This window comes from Schistocerca piceifrons, chromosome X, assembly GCF_021461385.2.
Source record: "Schistocerca piceifrons isolate TAMUIC-IGC-003096 chromosome X, iqSchPice1.1, whole genome shotgun sequence".
Lineage (NCBI taxonomy): Eukaryota > Metazoa > Arthropoda > Insecta > Orthoptera > Acrididae > Schistocerca > Schistocerca piceifrons.
In genome coordinates this window covers 118,638,451-118,662,961 of record NC_060149.1, presented here as the reverse complement: position 1 = coordinate 118,662,961, position 24,511 = coordinate 118,638,451, and the positions used below count along the sequence as shown (strand labels likewise).

The following is a 24,511-nucleotide window of genomic DNA, read 5'->3' as shown; positions in this document are numbered from 1 at the left end:
ACCAATTAAGTGGTCCCTATTTGCATTTTCACGCTTTGAAAAATGTTTACCGTATCCTTCAGCTTGAACGGGATAATAGTTACATCGCAGCGTATAATAGTTAGGTTCCCTAGTTTGTACATCGCTTAGGTTTGTCACGTCAATCATCATCTATATCTACCTACATCTACATAGGTACACCGCTAGCCAACTTACGGTGCGTGGCGGAAGGTACCCTGTACCCCCACTTGTCATTCCCTTTCCCGTTCCACTAGCAAATAGAGCGAGGGAAAAAGACTGTCTGTATGCCTCCGTATGAGCCCTAATTTCTCGTGTCTTTTCTTCCTGATCCTTACGCACAATGTATGTTGGCGGCAGCTTCAAATGCCGGCTCTCTAAATTTTCACAATAGTGTTTCTCGAAAAGAACGTCGCCTTCCCTCCACGGATTCCCATTTAAATTCCGGAAGCATTTCCGTAACACCTGTTGTTCAAACCTGCCGATAACAAATCTAGCAGCTCGCCTCTGAACTGCTTCGATGTCTTCCTTCAATCCGACCTGGTACGGATACCAAACACTCGAGCAGTACTTAAGCGGTGGTCGCACCAACGTCCTATGTGCGGTCTCCTTTACAGGTGAACCACTCTTTCCTAAAATTCTCCCAATAAACCGAAGTCGACCGTTCGCCTTCCCTACCACAGCTCTCACATGCTCGTGCATTAAGTTACATTTTCCTACATTTAGAGCTAGCTGCCATTCATCATACCAACTGGAAATTTTGTCTAAGTCCTCTTGTATCTTCCTACAGTCACTCAACTTTGATACGTTACCATACACCACGGCATCATCAGGGAACAACCGCTGATTGCTGCCCACCCTGTCCGCCAAATCATTTATGTATATAGAGAACAACATCGGTCCTATCACAATTCCCAGGGGCAATCCTGATGATACCCTTGTCTCTGATGAACACTCACCATCGAGGACAACATACTGGGTTCTATTATTTAAGAAGTATTCGAGCCACTCATATCTGTGAACTTATTTCCATCTGCTCCTACCTTCGTTAACAGCATGCAATGGTGCACCGTATCAAATGCTTTCCGGAAATCTAGAAATATGGAATCTGCCTATTGCCCTTCATCCATAGTTCTTAGTATATCATGTGAGGTAAGGGCAAGCTGAGTTTCGCAGGAGCGAAACCATGCTGATTCGTGTTCATAAGCTTCTCAGTCTCAAGAAAGTTGAATATATTCACACTGAGAATATGTTCAAGGATTCTGCAGCAAACAGAAGTTAGGGATATAGGTCTGTAATTTTGCGGGTTCGATCTTTTACCTTTCTTATATGTTGGAGTCACCTGCGCTTTTTTTCTAGTCGCTTGGGATTTTGCGCTGGGCGAGAGATTCAATCTAAACGCGAACTAGATAAGGGACCAGTGCCGTAGAGTACTCGTTGTAAAATCGGACTGGGATTCCATCCGGGCCTGGTGATTTATTTGCTCATCGCCAATCTTCTGCAGGACCGAAGATTCTTCGTTGACCTCAAAGGACAGAGCAGCCAGTGGATGCTACAGGAAAACTGTGGTGTCACCGCCAGACACCACACTTGCTAGGTGGTAGCCTTTAAATCGGCCGCGGTCCGTTAGTATACGTCGGACCCGCGTGTCGCCACTGTCAGTGATTGCAGACCGAGCGCCGCCACACGGCAGGTCTAGAGAGACGTCCTAGCACTCGCCCCAGTTGTACAGCCGACTTTGCTACCGACGGTTCACTGACAAATTACGCTCTCATTTGCCGAGACGATAGTTAGCATAGCCTTCAGCTACTTCATTTGCTACGACCTAGCAAGGCGCCATTATCAATTGCTATTTATCTTGTGATGCATGTACCGTCAGACCGATGTTCACCAATTATGGATTAAAGTTAAGTATTCCAGAAATCACGTACTATTTTTGCTACTATAAGACCTTGACCTGTTCCAGACCTCACGCCAGCCTGCGTGAGCTAAACGCGTGCCTTTCGGCTTCCTCTCCTAGTGACTTGGCTGTCTCGCCAAGTCACAACAAAAATGACCTTTCCCAGGAAAGTGTGTTTGCTCCAGTTCTGTTCAGTATATATACTAACAGCCCACCCATAGTCCCCAACTGCAAGAGTTTCTTGTAGGCTGATGATCTAGCTTTGGCAAGCCAAACCACAAGCTTCGTTTCAATAGAAATCACCCTAAATAGTTCTCTTGAAGATCTGTCAAAATACTACAGAGTGAACCAGCTTAAACCAAACCCATCAAAGACACATGTTAAAGATAGAGTGGTCATGGGTTAAATTGGAACACTGTGACATTCCAAAATACCAAAGAATGTTGTTGTTGTTGTTGTGGTCTTCAGCCCTGAGACTGGTTTGATGCAGCTCTCCATGCTACTCTATCCTGTGCAAGCTTTTTCATCTCCCAGTACCTACTGCAACCTACATCCTTCTGAATCTGCTTAGTGTATTCATCTCTTGGTCTCCCTCTACGATTTTTACCCTCCACGCTGCCCTCCAATACTAAATTGGTGATCCCTTGATGCCTCAGAACATGTCCTACCAACCGATCCCTTCTTCTGGTCAAGTTGTGCCACAAACTTCTCTTCTCCCCAATCCTATTCAATACTTCCTCATTAGTTATGTGATCTACCCATCTAATCTTCAGCATTCTTCTGTAGCACCACATTTCGAAAGCTTCTATTCTCTTCTTGTCCAAACTATTCATCGTCCATGTTTCACTTCCATACATGGCTACACTCCATACGAATACTTTCAGAAATGACTTCCTGACACTTAAATCAATACTGGATGTTAACAAATTTCTCTTCTTCAGAAACGCTTTCCTTGCCATTGCCAGCCTACATTTTATATCCTCTCTACTTCGACCATCATCAGTTATTTTGCTCCCCAAATAGCAAAACTCCTTTACTACTTTAAGTGCCTCATTTCCTAATCTAATTCCCTCAGCATCACCCGATTTAATTAGACTACATTCCATTATCCTTGTTTTGCTTTTGTTGATGTTCATCTTATATCCTCCTTTCAAGACACTGTTCATTCCATTCAACTGCTCTTCCAAGTCCTTTGCTGTCTCTGACAGAATTACAATGTCATCGGCGAACCTCAAAGTTATTATTTCTTCTCCATGAATTTTAATACCTACTCCGAATTTTTCTTTTGTTTCCTTTACTGCTTGCTCAATATACAGATTGAACAACATCGGGGAGAGGCTACAACCCTGTCTTACTCCCTTCCCAACCACTGCTTCCCTTTCATGTCCCTCGACTCTTATAACTGCCATCTGGTTTCTGTACAAATTGTAAATAGCCTTTCGCTCCCTGTATTTTACCCCTGCCACCTTTAGAATTTGAAAGAGAGTATTCCAGTCAACATTGTCAAAAGCTTTCTCTAAGTCTACAAATGCTAGAAACGTAGGTTTGCCTTTCCTTAATCTTTCTTCTAAGATAAGTCGTAAGGTCAGTATTGCCTCACGTGTTCCAGTGTTTCTACGGAATCCAAACTGATCTTCCCCGAGGTTGGCTTCTACTAGTTTTTCCATTCGTCTGTAAAGAATTCGTGTTAGTATTTTGCAGCTGTGACTTATTAAGCTGATAGTTCGGTAATTTTCACATCTGTCAACACCTGCTTTCTTTGGGATTGGACTTCAAGAAGAATATAATTTCTTCTTGAAGTCTGAGGGTATTTCGCCTGTTTCATACATCTTGCTCACCAGATGGTAGTTTTGTCAGGACTGGCTCTCCCACGGCCGTCAGTAGTTCCAATGGAATATTGTCTACTCCGGGGGCCTTGTTTCGACTCAGGTCTTTCAGTGCTCTGTCAAACTCTTCACGCAGTATCATATCTCCCATTTCATCTACATCCTCTTCCATTTCCATAATATTGTCCTCAAGTACATCGCCCTTGTATAGACCCTCTATATACTCCTTCCACCTTTCTGCCTTCCCTTCTTTGCTTAGAACTGGGTTGCCATCTGAGCTCCTGATATTCATACAAGTGGTTCTCTTCTCTCCAAAGGTCTCTTTAATTTTCCTGTAGGCAGTATCTATCTTACCCCTAGTGAGACAAGCCTCTACATCCTTACATTTGTCCTCCAGCCATCCCTGCTTAGCCATTTTGCACTTCCTGTCGATCTCATTTTTGAGACGTTTGTATTCCTTTTTGCCTGCTTCATTTACTGCATTTTTATATTTTCTCCTTTCATCAATTAAATTCAATATTTCTTCTGTTACCCAAGGATTTCTACTAGCCCTCGTCTTTTTAGCTACTTGATCCTCTGCTGCCTTCACTACTTCATCTCTCAAAGCTACCCATTCTTCTTCTGCTGTATTTATTTCCCCCATTCCTGTCAATTGCTCCCTTATGCTCTCCCTGAATCTCTGTACAACCTCTGGTTCTTTTAGTTTATCCAGGTCCCATCTCCTTAAATTCCCACCTTTTTGCAGTTTCTTCAGTTTTAATCTACAGGTCATAACCAATAGATTGTGGTCAGAGTCCACATCTGCCCCTGGAAATGTCTTACAATTTAAAACCTGGTTCCTAAATCTCTGTCTTACCATTATATAATCTATCTGATACCTTTTAGTATCTCCAGGGTTCTTCCATGTATACAACCTTCTTTCATGATTCTTAAACCAAGTGTTAGTTATGATTATGTTGTGCTCTGTGCAAAATTCGACCAGGCGGCTTCCTCTTTCATTTCTGTCCCCCAATCCATATTCACCTACTATGTTTCCTTCTCTCCCATTTCCTACACTCGAATTCCAGTCACCCATGACTATTAAATTTTCGTCTCCCTTCACAATCTGAATAATTTCTTTTGTTTCATCATAGATTTCTTCAATTTCTTCGTCATCTGCAGAGCTAGTTGGCATATAAACTTGTACTACTGTAGTAGGCGTGGGCTTCGTATCTATCTTGGCCACAATAATGCGTTCACTATGCTGTTTGTAGTAGCTTACCCGCATTCCTATTTTCCTATTCATTATTAAACCTACTCCTGCATTACCCCTATTTGATTTTGTGTTTATAACCCTGTAGTCACCTGACCAGAAGTCTTGTTCCTCCTGCCACCGAACTTCACTAATTCCCACTATATCTAACTTCAACCTATCCATTTCCCTTTTTAAATTTTCTAACCTACCTGCCCGATTAAGGGATCTGACATTCCACGCTCCGATCCGTAGAACGCCAGTTTTCTTTCTCCTGATAACGACATCCTCTTGAGTAGTCCCCGCCCGGAGATCCGAATGGGGGACTATTTTACCACCGGAATATTTTACCCAAGAGGACGCCATCATCATGTAATCATACAGTAAAGCTGCATGCCCTCGGGAAAAATTACGGCTGTAGTTTCCCCTTGCTTTCAGCCGTTCGCAGTACCAGCACAGCAAGGCCGTTTTGGTTATTGTTACAAGGCCAGATCAGTCAATCATCCAGACTGTTGCCCTTGCAACTACTGAAAAGGCTGCTGCCCCTCTTCAGGAACCACACGTTTGTCTGGCCTCTCAACAGATACCCCTCCGTTGTGGTAGCACCTACGGTACGGCTATCTGTATCGCTGAGGCACGCAAGCCTCCCTACCAACGGCAAGGTCCATGGTTCATGGGGGGGCCAAGGAATAACACTCGGTAAATCTCTGACGTTCAAAAAACACTGCATGACTTTCAGATCAAAAGTCCTCACCAGGAACAACAAACTGAGAAAACTGACCGGATCACAGTGGGGCAGCCAAACTGAAACCATCCGAACTTCTGCAGTGGCATTATACTACTCCGCTGCAGAGTATGCGTGTATTGTCTGACATAAGTCAACACATGCCAAACAGGTGGATACTGCCGTAAACGACACATGCAGAATTATTACAGGCTGCCTGAAGTCCTCTCCAGTCGAATGGCTTTACCACCATGCAGGAATTGCACCATCTCTTGTCCGAGGAGAAATGGCAGCAAACAGGGAAGGAACGAAACTGGAGCAAGCAGAAACGCACCCCATGCATAGGCAACAACCCTACCCACAACGACGAAGCTCAAGGAAAAGTTTGCTCAGAACATTGGAGAAACTAACAACCACTGATGAATACGTCAGGCTGCAACTATGGAGGACTGAGACATCCCATCCCCCCTGGTTGAAACGATTTTCAGAATCTTTACCCTCTGGTCGTGATGAGAATTGACCAATGTGGAAGTCCTTCAATAGGCTGAGGTCAGGAGTGGGCAGATCACGGGCTAACCTTACAAACTGGGGATACAATGAAGAAAACAAATCCGAATGTGACTGCGGGGAAGAACAGGCTCTTCAACATACGCATCAGTGTTGACGGTGTCCAGCTACCTGCGCAGAAGACGACCTTCATCAGGCAACGGAAAATGCACTGGAAGGGGCCAAATATTGGTCAAAGATTATATAAACTTTGTTGATCTGTCATTAATTGTGTAAACTGTGTTTTATGTGTGTCTCTGATACGAAAATAAATTAATTTAATTTGCTTTCAAATCTTTCAGTTGTTTCTCTACGGCAGGTATGCTTATTACTATGTCGTCCATACGGGAGTCTGTCCGCTGGTCAAGTGACGATATGTTTGTACGATTCTCCTGTGTGAACGATTTCTTGAACATGAAATATAAAAATTTCAGCTTTCGTTTTCCTATTTTCAACTGCCACTTCAGACTGGTCAACAAGGGACTGAATGGAAGCCTTAGACCCGCTTAGCGATTTTATTTACAACCAGAATTTTCTCGTGTTCTCTGCTAGATCTGTCACTAAGGTGTGGTGGTGGTAGTTTTTGTATGCTCCGCGCATAGAGCTTTTCCACAGACGCACGAATCTCTACTAACCTTCGCTTGTCGTCATTTATGCGTTCCCTCTTGAACCGAGAGTGCAACAGCCTCTGCTTCCTCAGCATCCGCCGAATTTCGTTATTAAACCATGGTGGGTTTTTTCCACCCTTTATCCACTTAACTAGGCACATAACTCTCCAGACCACGATTTACAATCTGCTTAAACCTTACCAATAATTCCTCTACACCCATCCTACTGGAGCTAAGTGATACCAGTTCACTGTCTAGGTGAGATGTTAGTAACTGCTTATCTGCTCTGTCTAGCAGAAACACCCTCCTAACCTTCTTGGCTGATTTATCAACTTCCGTAATCATGGTTGCTGTAATGACATCATGATCGCTAATCCCCGTTTCTATACGGACATTGTCGATAAGGCCCGGTCCGTTTGTAGCTACAAGATCTAAGATATTTCCATTGCGTGTGGACTAACGAGCTAGCTCCTCAAGACAATTTTCAGAAAAGTCGTTCAAAAGTATTTTGCATAACCCCCTCCAGCTCCCCTCCCCCGCAATGAATCCATAGACTTACCAGTCTGTACCTAGCAGGTTCAAGTCGCCTCCAACCAGTATTGGATGGTCTGTGTATTTACGCACTGTTGACTGTAGACTCTTTTGAATAACTTTAGAACTGAGTTTGACAGACTACTTTAAAAAAAAAAAAAAAAGCTAATATGCATTATGATTACAGCTGACAGCCAAATCAATGTCACTTTATACACGAATCGATTTCGAACACAGCTGTACAGCAGTTGCTACCAGTGACATTAGCAGCCGTCCTCCAACTGAACTCAACAGTGGACCAAACGCCATGCTAGCGGCAATGCTGCTGACTTAGCTTCCGTGTCTCCATATTACGTTTAATTCCCTTTTCTCATCTATTCTACCGAAATTATGAGCGCCGATCGAAGCCTCTCGGCGCCCAAAAAGCCGGGCTTACCGGGCCTATGCGTAAATCAGACCCTGCCTGACGGTAATTTTGACTCTTTCGTACCAGATAAGAGCAAAGTGTCTTACGCAATGCACCATTACTCTTGGTGCAATAATCGTGTCAGTCGACGTTAGGACGCGCTAGACGTGCTAACAGCTGGTGGGACAATTGGAAATATCAGTCGGGTTTACTTTCTTTCGGAATTTTCTGCCTAAGTAAGTTTCCGCGAATCCGTCGTATGGAAGCACAATAAACACCGTCCGAACAGGCCTCGAAGGCCCAACGGTATAGACTGGCCGCCGTGTCATCCTCAGCCCGTACGCGTCACCTGATGCGGATACGGAGAGCCGTGTGGTCAGCACACCGCTCTCCCGGCCGTTGTCACTTTTCATGACCGGTGCCGCAACTTCTCAGCAAGTAGCTCCTCAGTTTGCCTCACAAGGGCTGAGTACACCCTGGTTGCCAACAGCACTAGGGAGACCAGGACGGTGATCCATCCAAGTGCTAGCCAAGCCCGACAGTGCTTAACTTCGGTGATCTGACTGGAAGGCTACTGAGAGAGAAGCACTATAGGAGTACGTAAACTACAGATACACAGCTTAAAATGTATTTCGACGACTGACAATAGCCTCCAGAACAGACTACTGTATTCAAAGGAAGTTAAAGATAACCAACACACACACATCTGGAATCGGTCAACTCACACGTGAAGACTGCAACTCAGTTTATATCAGGTAGACTGGTGGAAATTTCAGCGTTGGATATACTGAACGCAGAAGGTCACTTACGAGCAACAGCAGTCTTTCTACATTTGCATATCACCCTATGAATACGAACCACAAGCCAACAGGCGTTAAAACGGAACTAAAAATTCTTCAATGCAGCAACAGTCCTCCACAAAAAAATATAATAGAAGAAAATTACCATTTAAAAAAGTCCATAGAAAAGGAAAGAAACAATGAATGAATGAATGAATGAATGAATGAATGAATGAATACATAGCACTCTTCGATGGAACCTTGTTCTCAGCTCTGAAGGAATTACACTGGCCAATAGTGAAAAAGTTTCGGGCTCAAAAATAGCTGATTCTTATATATTTATATCCGATGAATTCATAAATAACCATAGAAATGACCATTTAGCTCTTTTTTGCAGGTAAAGTAACAAGTCTTTTTTTTATTTACATTTTCTGTTTGTGAAAAATGTTATTTTCGAAATTCGCACACCTGACGACTGACAAAACAAAGTCCTTTAGGTCTTTATAGGTTATAAAAGTATTCGTTTAATATTGTTGCAATTAGTGCAGAATTTCTGGTGTTTTGAGTCTTTTAGAGTGTAAACGTTATTAAAATGCCACGAAAATTTGTAATTTCGGCGAATAACTTTTGTTGCATTTGTGGTGAAGTAATGTTTTCATCGCAGAAACGGAATCTGACACCTTTTGTGAAGACTGCGTTTTAGCAGTATTTTGGTATGAAGGCAGGGCACCAGGATAAGTCATGGGCTCAACATGGTGCAACTCTTGTTCTGTCATATTGAGAGAATGGCAGAAAAATGAAAGTAAACGATCTGTTGCTTTTTCTGTGACTATGGTTTGGCGAGAACCTACAAGCCATATAAATGAGTACTATTTCTACTTGGCTCCACCAGTAAAGGCAGTATTGTCATTGAAAAAAACAACAATAATTCAGTACCCGAATGTTCCATTTTCTGCTAGACCTATTCCACATTAAGATACTTTACCAGTTCTTGCTACACTGCAAAATTTGAACAGAGAATAGAAAACGAAGACCGTGTGGAAGATGAACCCAAGGAGCTTTACGCATTCCATAACCCCGATTTTGAGGGAAAAGTTAGATATGTGGCGAGACAGTTACCGCAGTTCTCTTAGGAATGCAACAAGGTTACACTACGTACTGCTGCTTTTTCTGTATGTGGGAAAGTGGAAATAGAAAGTCACATTATATTCAAGCCCGCTGGGCTGCAGAAATCTTAACCTTAGGGGGAAAAATGTCATTGCTGAGTCTCTCGTGGATCCAAAAGATTTTATTCAACCGCCCCTACGTATAAAGCTGGGGTTGATGAAAAATTTTGTCAAAACAATGAACCAAGAAGGATAGCCCTTCAAGTACGTAAGAGGCAAATTTCCAACATGCACTAACTCAAAAATTAGGGAAGGTATTTGTGTTGGGCCACAAATTCGTCATTTTGTAAAGGATCCTGCGTTTGATCGAGTTTTGAACAGGAAAGAAAAGAAAGCACGGGGAGCCTTCAAGTAAGTTGTTCGTGGATTTTTAGGCAACAAAGAAGGCGATAGCTGTTCTCAGTTGGTGGCAGTACTCCTGCAAAGATACCATCAACTCGGATGCAACGTATCCCTCAAGCTGCATTATCCCACGTAGATTTTTCTCTTGTTGTGGAGCTGTCAGTGATGAACACGGGGAAAGGCTCCATCAGGGAATTACTGTTATGGAACACAGATATCAGAGCGACTGGAATGAAGCAATGCTTACAAATTACTGCTGGTCTGTGTATAGGGATGCTCTGGAACTCACTCACAAGAGAAAAGCCAAGCTCATGAAGCCACCACATGATTCTCTTCAAACCCCACCACCTGTTTGGTTCTTCCATTAACTTAGTACCCTTGAAATGTAACGCTCATTAAAAACCAAAATTCAACGGGACTTGGTGTTGTTGACATATTTAATTAAAATGTGTCATTTTATCTTAATCCGCCAAAATAAAATATTTTCCCCTATTGTGAATCACAGGAACTAGACCTAATAAACTTTTTGTCATATTCGTTTATTGTTCAACCCACCCACACACACACACACACACACACACACACACACACACACACACACACACACACACACAGCTCGTAGCAAAGTGAAAATAAAACGATTGCTAAATTTAGTCGTAACATTTCGGTAAATATGTGTAACATAACATTGAGAAACCCTGATTAATTGCAAATGACTAACTGCAACAAAATATCAGAGCATTACTGCAAATGCAAGACGACAGCATAAACATCAGTATATGATACAAAGATATATATGCCCGTTAAGAATGATCATATCACAGATGAAAACAAAGCTCAAAATAAAACAGGATAGAAATAGAGTCAAGTACTAAATACAACATAGGGAACATGGCGCGGAAGAAGATATAAAACAAAACTTCACAAAAGAAAGGAAAACTAACCTAATACGAATAAGACTGGCCTATAATGAACAAGATGTTGAAAGCAGATGGAGACACTTTAAGAACAGTATGCAAGAAGTGACGTCCATAGTTATAAGAAAAAGAAAAGACCTAACAAAATTTGGTTTAGTATAAAGACTCAATTAAAAGTGCAGGAGCGAAGAAGTGGGAGAAAAATCACGGATTGAAGAAAGGAACAATATTTTACTGAAGGAAAGGTACTATAAACTCCGCCAGGAAACGCAACGAACACCAAGAGAAAAATAAAAACAACAATAATATGGTAATAAAAGCATCACAGGGCAAGGCAGATGTATCAAAATATTAAAAATTTTTGTGGTATGGTAAAGTCACTACAAGGGAACACTGTATTAAAGGATCAGCATGAAGAAATACTGACCAACGAGAGTGACATACAAAAAACATGGATGACATACCTGCACTTTTTACCACAACTCAGGTACAATGATCCGCAGTCTTACGTTACATTTGAAGAACCTGATACAGCTGACGTACAAGTTACCACCCCATCAGTAAATGAAATATAGCAAGCTATAAAGAAATTGAAAATAATCAAGACTTACGGTGAAGACCAAATATACGCTGAGCTGTTAAAAAATAAAAGACAACTGAAATTAGAACTATTCTCTTTAATAGAAACAATTTGGAAGGCAGATACCATATCTGCAGATTGGAAAACCACAGATACATGCCCCATGTTTGAGAAGAATTGTCCCCATACGTGCTATAACTACAGAGGAATTGCTTAACTGAATGTCACTTACAAAGTTCTATCGATTTGCCTATTAAAAGAGACCAATCCCCATAACTGAAAAACTGATAGGGGACTATCAATGCAGTTTTTGCAGCAATAGATCCACAATAGATCATTTATTCACTTTAAGACAAATAACTGAGAATGCATTGTAATTTAGTGTAGACGTTCTCTTACTCTTTCTAGATTTTAAAAAGAGCTATGATACCGACAGACGCTCCTACATGTAATGAGGGTCTCTAAAACACCTTCAAAATTAGATTAATTAAAATGTGTATAGAGGAAACTTAATATCGTATAAAGATAGGTGTGAGAGAAACTTAAAGTTTTATGGTGCATTTTGGACTGGGACAAGGCCACGCTGTATCACCTTAACCTTGTGTTAGAGGAGATCGATAGAGAATTTACTAAAACTAATCCACCAAGGATACAAATGCAGGGGGTGAACATTAGTACGCTTGCTGCGCAGATGATGTAACACTAAAAAGTACTTCCAAAACAGAATTAATCAGAATGATGCAAAATTACTATAAAATCGTGGAGAATATATGATTACAAGTGAATGAAGACAGTATCTGGTCTTCACAAAAAAAAAAAAAAAAAAAAAAAAAAAAAAAAAAAAAAAAAAAAAAAAATCCGAAGTGATGCACAGTTGACTGCAGAGGGAGTCACTTTCAAAGCTGTAGACATTTACAGTGCTAAGGGAGTCATTTCAGTCACAACAGAGCAGATATAGGAATAGATGCCTATCTCGCAGCAGCGAACGAAACTAATTTTTTTTAGTTGTACCAGTGTCATAAGGAAATTCGCTTGGATCAATCAAATATGTATTATACCGATAACATTATACTCGCGTGTGATGCATTAATATTTAGAAAGAAAGAGGAAGAGAAACTGCTAATATTCGAAAGAAAAATACTAAAGAAAATTTGGACCTGTATTTGATAAAAATAACATGGAATGGAGGATAAGGAAAAATGAACTACGAGAGCTGTACAAACACCATTGCTAAAGAAGAGAAGTTTGAACTGGGCTGGTCATATAGCAAGAATGACGGAGAATAGACTACCTAAAATAGCACTCCACAGGTCAATAGATGGGACGAGGGGAAGAACACCTAGAACTAGGCGGCGAGATAATATCCTGTAGGACACAGCTAGGAGGAACATCAACACCAAATGGACACACATTGCACTCGATATAAAGAAAAGACTCATAGAGCAGGTGTATGTTTAATAAAGCCCATGTCATGTGTAAATAAGAAGGTTATAAATGTAAACACCATAATCTCAAAAGTGTATCTATGATAACGCAAAATTTTCTGTGCGTGTTATTTGACAGAAAATAAATGAATCCACTGACGATGACGAAACTACACAGAAACATGTTTCGGTGTTAAGAAAGAAAAAATTGTGTTTACACAAGGCAGAATCATACTTCCATAATTATACCCTGCTGTGTATGATGCTGGACGTGTCCTCATATGGCGAGAGGTGGTAACAGGTGACGCACTCAGGAACATTATCGAACATGATCGTTTTGATGGTCCTGGTGTTACGGTGTGGGAGGCGTAATGTTGCATAGGCTTACTGACCTCAACGTCTTTGGATACTGTGCTCTCACCAGTCAACCCCCGCGTGCTTCTCTTCAGTGGTGCATTCGGTCCTGACTTCATTTTTATGGATGACAATGAGCGACCGCAACGAACTGCGCAGGTGGAGCAGCTCTTGGAACGAGAGGATGTTCGGCGAATGGACTACCCTGCCCCTTCCCCCGATTTAAATCCTATCGATCACGCATGGGGTGCATTGGGGAGACTTATAGCAGCACGCCCAGATGCACCAACGACCATGCAGCAGTTGTTAACCGCTCTAGTGGAGGAATGGAAAGCCCTGCCTCAAGAACTCCTTACCAGCCTTGTGGTGATGACACACCCTGTTAACAACTATGTCCCACCTTTTGTAATGTCCAGTGATTATGAATCGCGGTCTTTTCAGTGTAATTGCTATCTTCGACTAAAAGCGTCATTTCTGTTCATTTCATTGCGTATTTCTTTCAGTTAACTTTTGTACTGTACTTTAGCAGTTCTTTCTATGTGTGCCCCAATTTTCATCGAGATATGTTACTTAGCAGTGAACATCATGCAAAATTTACTTTCGTCCTCAAGGTTTGCACACCAGTATACGACGTAAACAGAAAATGGAAAATGAATTTTCATTCTGCAGTGGAATGATTTGAAACTTCCTGGCAGATCAGAAATATTATCCACACTGGGAATCGAAATGGCAATCTTTGCCTTTCGTGGGCAAGTGCTCTACTGACTGAGTAATCCAACACTGCAGGGGGACGCTGTCTTATCGAAGGGAACTTTAATGCCAGGTGGCAGCGGTTGCACGCCTCAAAAGACGTTAAGGGCTATGTAAGCAATAGCTTAGCTACTGGCAGGGTTTCCAGAGCTGGACAGGCCTCAGTAGAGTGTCCCGCAACTTAGAGAAGGGAGAACTGTGTTTTTCCCCACAGAGCTCCATCAGCAGTGGTCGGGTACGGATATGGCGATCCCGTATCAACCGGGGACTGGCCAGCGCTATCAGACGTCTTCTACCATGAACTCTGAGCATATCTCGGGGATCATCGTTAGGCCAGCGGTGGAACGTTGTGTGTTTTAGAGAACGGAGGTGTTAGCTTTACCATCTGGACTGCGAGGAAGGTAGACTCCTCGATAAAAAGAAACCCTGAACATCAAGATGTACTAAATATTGATGAGGCTGTTCTCTAGTGGGCAACCTCTGGAACATTTGTCGCCCCCAGCAGTGTTAGGATTACTCAGGCACATGGGGCTCTGTCTCGTTCGTCATTTGTTTGCCTTGCGGCTCTTGGAATCCCTATGAAAAGACCTCAGTTCACATCTACTCCTGGTGGGACGGGTGTAATCATTGGGATACAATTTAAATTTTGCGTTTGTATCATACTTACTTACCAAATTACTCGTATATATTTAAAAGCAAAGTATTGCTTTTGCATTGTTCTTAAAGCCTAAAATTTTACACTGTATTGTGGAAAACTGACATATTGAGAACCGTGGCTGTAAAGTATTAACTGAAACAGCAACCAGCCACAAGCAGGGTATAACAAGGTTTAGTTGGATAAAATCATGACCGGTTTCGGATTTTTTACAAATCCATCTTCAGATGCTTGTTAAACGTTTCGTTTCGTTTTCTAGTAGGAGCATCGTTGTGTATCCGTTATTGGTTTGCTGCTCTAAGATAGACACAAAGTATTTTGTTCACTATTTGGTGAAATTCAGGACAGATTTATTTCTCATGGCCTCTTACCAAAGCATTTATGAATGGGTTTTATAGTTATTAAAATGGGAAGTGAGGAATAAACTTACGTGCTGTGTGCCTCTGCGTAACGAAATCGCCGTGTGTTTTTGTTGTGAATTTTGGTATCAACACAGTTGTGGACTTGCGCTCTACGAATGTTGGACTGAACAGCACTCGCGTAGTGTATGTCCACAAAAGTGTTGATCCCAAAATTCGCAACAAAAACACAGGGCGATTTCGTCAAACAGAAGCATACGGCACGTAAGTTTTCAACACATTTCACGTTTTAATAACTTTAGAACCTTTTCATAAATGCTTTGATAGAAGTCGTAAGAACTAAATCTGTTGTAAACTCCACCAAATAGCGAACAAAAAACTTTCTGTCTCTCTAAGTGCAACAAACCTATTACGGGTACAAAACGAGGCCCCAGAAAGAACACAAAACGAAACGTGTAACAACCATCTGAAGATGGATTTGTAAAAACATCCGAAACCGGTCATGGTTTGATCCAAATAGACCTTGTTAAACCTTAAATTTTACACTGCTCATTTTTTGCCGTAGTGTTTAATCTAAAGCTTTTCCAATGTATCCGTAGGCTATGCTTATACCAGTGCTGAAAAGTGAATCACGTCATTAGTTCTCCTTGAAACGTGTGGTTTGTTTGTTTAGTTTCCCACAGAAACCTCCAGGCTCTTGTTGGATGTCTAATTTTCCCATACGCTGCCGCGGCGACGTAATCATTACCTGCGACTGTCTGCTGCCTGCAGATTGAAGGCCTCCCATTTTGTCTGTCTTGCAACCTCATGAATAAACTCCCAAAGTTTCTCGCTTCCGTGCTACTTTTCGTTGTGTAACCTAAATACTGCTTGTCATTTTGGTGTTTACTGATGGAAACAGGTGTTACCCAATAAGTTATTAAGACGGGGAGTGCATTTATTAAGATAACGCTCCCCAGTATGGTGTTACTGCAGCCAGAAACTGCCATTGTGAATAGACCGATTTCAGATCACGAAGTATGCCTATGAAAGCCACGTTCAAGAGATCTTAGAAGCGCAATTTCTCAGTTAGAGTGCTCAGAGACTGAAACTATGAATTTCGCTCTTTCTCGCGAGTATAACGTAGGTTATTTTTTCAAAGTACTAGACGTTCCTTTCCTCGAAGCTCAGTAAACGACATACTTCAGGCCAACGCCCCACATCACTTACCGTCGAGGGATACGACAACGGAGATCATTAACACATTAAAACAATGGTAAAATTTTTTTAGCAGCTTCTGAAATCTTTATCCAGATTTGTTGGGTCTAGATGTATAATACCAGATAGGACAATTTTCACACAATCTAAATACAGTGGAAACTGCAGCACTGCGGTTGATATAGACTTTATAAATGAAGTATTCTCTGACAAAGAAATACCGGGTTTCAACAAATTGCGAAAATCACAAAAATCAAGATAACTCGTAATTGTGTGTGCTGCGCAATGTAATAGTCTCCAGTTATTAATGGCTGATATTAGATGATTTAAATTATTATTATTATATTATTATTGTTATTTATCTTTACCAGCAATTACGGATCGTTACCACAGAGTCAACAATACTGAGCCGATTTGCTCTGTCCTCACAAATAATTTTTCAGTCTCTACAGTTTTATCTTTTCCTTATCACTTTGACTATTATCAAGGTATTTTTTACTTGAACGTCTAATAGGTCGTCTTCCAGTAAGCAGCTCTTCCATAACTCTATTGACGGCCCTGTTTGGTGGTGATTTAATGACAGGCCGTATCCACTACAATCATTTAGCTTTCATGTTTGCCCCTGTATCTAGTATTTCGTATTAATTTCATTATACGACACTCTCCAGTCATGATTTTGCGTTCAAACATTTATAATTTTTTTACAGTGCAGGTTTCAGATCTGTGGGTTAAAACTGATAAAGTAATTCTTTGTGTATGTGCAATGTAGATTAGAGATATACTGAATTTTTATAACTGGCATAAGACCATAATGACTTGTCTTTCGAATTCATGTTTCGATTTCGGTTTTTATTGCGTTTTAAGAGGATAATAGGATGCCAGGACAAATTGATTGGTCGCTTTCAGAAGTTGCGTTTTCAGTTTGTGGTGCATTGTTGTTTGCTGCGAGTTCAGAGGAGGTGCTTTGTTTTATGGATGTTCGTCAGATCACCCGTACCTTTTGTAGCATTTGTCAGTAGAATTGTAAGGGCTTTTAGTTTATTTTCATTCCTAGCTCATGAGCCGTCTCGTCAACATATGTGAGGATATTAAACAAGCTCTTAAATTGTGCTCTACTTTGCCTTAATTTTCATTTTTCAGATAGTTTGTTAGTTATTACGTAAAACTGGAGACAGTGAAGCCCTTTGTCTGACTCCCATTTTCATCTCGAAATTTTCAGAGATTTTCTCGAATTTTATCTTATTTTTTGAGTTTTTAGGGAAGCATTTTATCAAATTTATCAATTCGTTAGGGACCTGAAGTTTCCTAGTGCATATCCGTAAATATTCCCAATCAATAATATAAAAAAAGTGTTTTTTAAAATCTGTGACAAGTATATGCAAGCTATTTTGTCGAAAACTAACATTCTGAGCCTGCGGCAGTATACAAAATAGGTTGACTCTTACACAGAAGATAACAGCAACCAACTACTTTTTATAATGCTGTTTGTTTATGTAAATAACGCCATTACCGGTTTCGAACAACAGGTTCATCTTCAGATGGCTCGTTCACGTTAAGACAAATTTTCATTAGCATTAACTTTTCGTTTTCCGAGTTGATGAAATTTACTTCGGGTGGTGGTGCCCAACAACCAAGTATGGATGTTTAAATTAATAACTACCTGTGCAGTTTTGAAGTAGTACATGTAACTTAAGTGTGGTGTAATGTTTTTGTAGAGGTTGTCTGTGCTCCATAGGAAGAGAACGTCATTCTTGATTCTTGTTGCAAAAGAAATTGGGAAAACTCGAATCTAAAATCTTCCCCTTCGTGAGCGTTGAAGCAGTTAAGATGGTGTATATTTGCAGAACAGCACGATTATTGCAAAACCGTTCCGTGTCCGAAGCAGAGAGCTCCAGTTGCTGCTAACTGTACGGGGAAGCCCGTCGCCACACGTGCGTCACTCGGCTGAGCATAGCCGCAATTGCGTGACGCGCGGTTCCATAAACCGAGCGTCCCTAGTTCACGTCCTTGAATAAATTTGTGTCTCATTTACGTGGGCGCCAGTGGTGGCTGCGAGTGTACACCGAGCCAGAATGTCGGAGGGGCTTTTCGTAGCTGTGTCGTGGCACTCCAAGAGACCAACCAGTTCTGCCGGGTGTCGTAGCGCCCACGCACGCAGATTTAGGAGCTCTGCAAGCAGGTCAGCCGGTCACGATTGTGCGCACTCTACTTATCATCCGTTATCGGGAATCGAATCACCAGACACGAACCTCGTTTTCGGCAGAGAGGACGAAATATATACTCAATACACGTTTCGAGTTTCTATGGATCTCAAGAACGAAATGAAATTTTAAAATGTAAGTTTAAATGATTTGATAGCGCTTGCAGTGGTCACTCTTTGTTTATTTGTTGTACTATTGTACAATTTTGCTCTTAAACCCTTTTAAAGTATCCAGATAAACGGACGCAACAGAAGTTCATTGCATTAATAATGTGTTAAAAGTATACACACTAAGAGATCGTATCATAAAATGCGCTATCGTTAATAAAAACTTACTGTAAAAAAATTCACTAATGGCATATTGTGCCATACTAGTCGTTCTACCTGTTATACACTGATCAGCCAGAACATTATGACCACCGACCTGCTGTCGATATAAACCCGTCCAGTCGATAGCAACGTCACCTGGCAAGGAATGACTGCTATTCACACACACACACACGAAACCGAGGTGAGACCACGTCCAGATGACGTGGCGTTGGGCTTCTACCCCGTATAAAAGATGTCGGACGTCGTAGGCTGGGCAGACGGGTGGAACAGGACAGGTGGCGAACTGTGGTGGAACTAACACCAGACTTTAATGCTGAACAGGGTACAAGTGTGTCTGAACACACAGTGCACCGAACATTCCTAACGCTGGGCCTCCGCAGCCGACGACCCATGCTTGTGCCAGTGTTCAACACCACGGCGTCGGCAACTAAGACTGAAATGGACACGTGACCATCGGCACTGGACGTTGGCGCAGTGGCAGAGCGTTGCATGATCTGATGAACCCCGATACATTCTTCATCATGCCGATGGGAGTGCGCGAATCCGTCGTCTTCCAGAGGAACAGCTCCTTGACACCTGTACTGCGGGACGGAGACAAGCTGGCGGTGACTCCATTATGCTCTGGGGAGCATTCATGGGGCATCCATGGGTCTAGTGGAGCTCATGCAAGGCACCAGGATGGCCACATTGGTTGCAGACCACGTACACCCCTGCATGACGATCACATTCCACGACAGTACTGGCGTTTTTCAACATGGTAATACGTCATGTCACAAGGCCAGGAGTGTAATGGAGTGGTTCGAGGAACGCAGTGACGAGTTTCAATTGCTGTGCTGACCACCCAACTCACCAGATCTAGACGCGATCGGACACATCTGGGATGTGACTGAACGTAGCGTAAGGGCTCATCGCTCCTCTCCCTGGAATTTACTGCATTTAGGTGACTTGTTTGTGCAGATGTGGTGCCATCTCCCTCCATCGACCTACCAACGCCTCATTGCTTGCATGCAACGACGTGTCGCCGCTGTTATTCGTATCACAGGTGGACAAATCGGCTATTAGATAGGTGATAGTAATGTTCTGGCTGGTAAGTGTGTTTCAGTTGTGTGCACTGTTGTTGTGCTTGCGACTGCAAATGTCGTATTTGTGAGGCAACCAGTATCACTAGCACGTCAAAAATTAAAAAGTACGTTTCATATGGATTAATAAGTCAATATGCAGCGGGATTTTGGAACATATATTGTGTTCAAACATAATGAATTACCTCAAAGAAAACTGTCTATTGACACACAGTCAACATGGGTTTAGAAAACATCGTTCCTGTGAAACGCAACTAGCTCTTTATTCACATGAAGTGTTGAGTGCTATTGACAAGGGTTTTCAGATCGATTCCGTATTTCTGGATTTCCGGAAGGCTTTTGACGCTGTAACACACAAGCGACTTGTAGTGAAATTGCGTGCTTATGGAATATCGTCTCAGTTGTGTGACTGGATTTGTGATTTCCTGTCAGAGAGGTCACAGTTCGTAGTAATTGACGGAATGTCATCGAGTAAAACAGAAGTGATTTCTGGCGTTCCCCAAGGTAGTGTTATAGGCCCTTTGCTGTTCCTTATCTATATAAACGATTTGGGAGACAATCTGAGCAACCATTTTAGGTTGTTTGCAGATGACGCTGTCGTTTATCGACTAATAGTCATCAGAAGATCAAAACAAATTGCAAAACGATGTAGAAAAGATATCTGAATGGTGCGAAAATTGGTAGTTGACCATATGTTGTGGGGAAGGCTAACCAAAGACTGCGTTTTGTTGGCAGGACACTTAGAAAATGTAACAGATCTATTGGCAGGACATTTAGAAAATGTAACAGATCTACTAAGGAGATTGCGTACACTACGCTTGTCCGTCCTCTTTTAGAATACTGCTGTGCGGTGTGGGATCCTTAGCAGATAGGACTGAAGGAGTACATCGAAAAAGTTCGAAGAATGGCAGTACGTTTTGTATTATCGCGAAATATGGGAGAGAGAGTCACAGAGATGATACGGGATTTGGGCTGGACATCATTAAAAGAAAGGCGCTTTTCGTTGCGACGGAATCTTCTCGCGAAATTCCAATCACCAACTTTCTCCTCCGAATGCGAAAATATTTTGTTGACACCGACCTACACAGGGAGAAACGATCACCACGGTAAAATAAGGGAAATCAGAGATCGTACGGAAACATATAGGTGTTCGTTCTTTCCGCGCGCTATACGAGATTGGAATAATAGAGAATTGTGAAGGTGGTTCGATGAACCCTGTGCCAGGGTAGAAGTCGGGAAATGAGTGTTATCCTTTGCTGTTTACCTTGTCGATAAACATAACTAAAACTCCTGTTCAGCAACCGAATTTGCAAATGCGAAGATTATTGCATTATAGGAACTAATTGAACCGAGTCTAATTTGGAGTAAGTATATTGAAACATTAATCAAAAGTTATCTCAATACTAAACGTGAAATGTTGGGAACTATGTTCTAAAGGAAAGTAGAGATTGGCTATTTCCGCTGTTTAAGAGAAGAGGTGTTCCATAAGAGGGAAATGAAACGAAGAGGACAAACTTTTCATTGAAAAAGAGCGTTTCCCGTCCTAACCAAGCAGTAAACCTCTATATATACAGCGTCACAGGAATTCGGTTTTACGTTAAAAAAAGAGAATGAAAAGGCTCGTGTGCGAAACATCTCGTGGACTACAGGAACCCAAGAGAGAAGGTACTTCACATCTTTCGTTACACAAATCTGTTGATAAGAAACACCTGACGAAGCTACAAGAGAGTCATGTGTGGCGCTCGTCTTCTCGCTCGATGTAAACTCCGTGATACAGAAGTAGCTTGGCGACAGCTGCATGATGGTTGCCGTGCTTGTCTTCCGCGAAGGGCTGTGCTGCGCCAGGAAGCGCAGCTCAGTTGTAGGGTTCCCCTTTAACTTGGCTGGCGTCGAGGTCACTGCTGCGGATTCCGCGAAAGCTTACCAAGGCCACGGCCATTATCAAGGGATCCAAATGCAAATGCGGATGTGGTTGTCACGCGAACATTGCTTAATAAAGAAGAAAACCTCGTAAGTATCCTGACGCCGAATGTCAGATCACTCGTTTTTGCAAATTGTATAGAGACTTTAAACAGAAACAGTAGGAAGAATGAAGTGATGTCTTCGAAAAACAAAAGATAGGGAGTTACATAAAACTTCCTGGCAGATTAAAACTGTGTGCCGGGCCGAGACTCGAACTCGGGACCTTTGCCTTTCGCGGGCAAGCGCTCTACCAACTGAGCTACCCAAGCACGACTCACGCCCCGTGAGATAGTCCGTCAAACACTGAACACTGATGAAGCATGAAACGGGAAGAAGATGTACTGAACTGTGAAAAAAGAAACAGTGAACGGTCTAAGCTCAAGATGTGCAATATCGAGTGAAGTGCAAGAACCACGGCGTCGTGGCATGGGTCACGGTGTTGGTTTACAAAGCCGGCGACCCGTGTTCAAACCTACCTCGTGCCCCGTTTTTCTTCATAAAATTATGAAATTTCTGTCCGTCACCAATGTATCCGTCTGTTCTTCTGTAGTCTTGGCAATTTACATACTATACACTGGTTGTAGAGTAGACTGGTAAGAAAATAGAACAGAGTGGTAAGACTGCTCCAGCTCAGGACTATGCAGATGATATTCCGTGACATTTGTGTAGAACAAATAGGATGTTCGTACGTCTGGAGCTCCCTTCCTTACACCTCGCTGTTGCAAACGGGCATAGGTAAATGTGATGAATAGTGAGAGCAAGCGAGATGCCGCATAGTGCTCTCATAGAAATGAAAGCAACAAATAAACGGGTGTGAACTATGTTACGACAAAGGAATTCAAGAGTTAAAACTTCCAAAAGGGAACGCAAGAGTCAGAACATGTGTTACTTGTGTAGAGCCGGCCGGTGTGGCCAAGCGGTTCTAGACGCTTCAGTCCGGAACCGCGTGACCGCTACGGTCGCAGGTTCGAATCCTGCATCGGGCATGGATGTGTGTGATATCCTTAGGTTAGTTAGGTTTAAGTAGTTCTAAGTTCTAGGGGACTGATGACCTCCGATGTTAAGTCCCATAGTACTCAGAGCCATTTGAACAATTTGAACTTGTGTAGAATAAATAGGATGTTCGTACGTCTGGAGGTCCTTTCCTTACACCACGCTGTTGCAAACGGACACGAATTTGAATACGGCGAACAAACACGTCAGTGAACGAACGGACAGTTCATAGTTTTGTGAAAACCATGGGGGGGGGGGGGGGGGGTTGAGCTTGAACCGCTCACTGCTTCTATTTTGCTTCTTTTTTCACAGTTCAGTGCTCGTTCTTCCTGTTTTCATGCTTGATGGTTCAAAAAAAAAAAAAAATGGTTCAAATGGCTCTGAGCACTATGGGACTTAACATCCGTGGTCATCAGTCCCCTAGAACTTAGAACTACTTAAACCTAACTAACCTAAGGACATCACACACATCCATGCCCGTGGCAGGATTCGAACCTGCGACCGTAGCGGTGGCGCGGTTCCGGACTTAATCATGCTTGATTTGTGTTCAGTTTTTGACGTGCGCCATCTTACCACCAAATCTGAGGGAGGTACGATGAGGAGTTTTTTCCCTTGTAATGAAGAGTCCACTTTACTGACACCCTCAGTGACGGAATTATATTATGCTGTTGCTGCTGAATATTAAAACTATCTTCTTATTATAATAACCGTTCCTAGTTTAATATTAATTTTATGTTGTATGTATCTGCTCACAAAATAAACCAAATCCATAGAAATAAAAATATGTTGGGAGTCGAATGTGACGGAACTCACTCACAGCAAAAACACTTCGCTCGTCATAAACATAGCGTACAGACACAACATCAAACAGAATTTTGTAGCTCTAGGAACACGTGCAAAATTTACACGACTTATTGGCAAGTCTGATATAAAACCGTGTAAATGCAGAGTAAGATTATTTGAGGATCACTACAGCATTTACTGAGATGTGAGGCCGGCCGGAGTGGCCGTGCGGTTCTAGGCGTTTCAGTTTGGAACCGCGTGACCGCTACGGTCGCAGGTTCGAATCCTGCCTCGGGCATGGATGTGTATGATGTCCTTAGGTTAGTTAGGTTTAAGTAGTTCTAAGTTCTAGGGGACTGATGACCTCAGATGTTAAGTCCCATAGTGCTCAGAGCCATTTGAACCATTTGAGATGTGATTCAGTTACTGATATTGTGTATGAGCCGTGTAGCAAATGATTCCCAATCGTTTTTGAAAGCTGCTATCAACTCTAGAGGCGTCTTGGGAAGACTGCGAACGACGTCTGGCCTCCCAAGAACAGTCCAGATTGGGAGATTCAAAGTTTTATTAGTTTTCTCCACCAAGGAAGACGTCCGCTGCACATGGCGCTCATAAACGATCATTAACATCATTACAACCCGTACTAAAATTACATGTGCTACTTCAAAGCAACACACACAGTTTTTGCACGGAATCTTTGCGATTTAAGATATTCGCCCAGTACATGAACCCTATGAAACCATCACCGATGGCACCGAGGTACGGACCCGACATACATAAATGTCAAGGAATATCACCTGCATAGACCTGAGCTGGAAAATTTCTTCGTAGAAAGATCTAGAGATATATGTGACCTTCTAAAGGTACAACAG

The 24,511-nt window shown here is 42.2% G+C and overlaps 1 protein-coding gene and 1 non-coding gene across 3 annotated transcripts in view; one reads left to right on the top strand and one right to left on the bottom strand.

Annotated features, from left to right (window-relative positions):
- Positions 1 to 24,511, top strand: part of LOC124721134 (microphthalmia-associated transcription factor) — a 378,231-nt gene that overhangs the window by 298,534 nt on the left and 55,186 nt on the right. The window lies entirely within an intron of this gene.
- Positions 22,059 to 22,133, bottom strand: Trnas-cga. Its single transcript has one exon. It is a non-coding gene; the product is annotated as a tRNA-Ser (tRNA).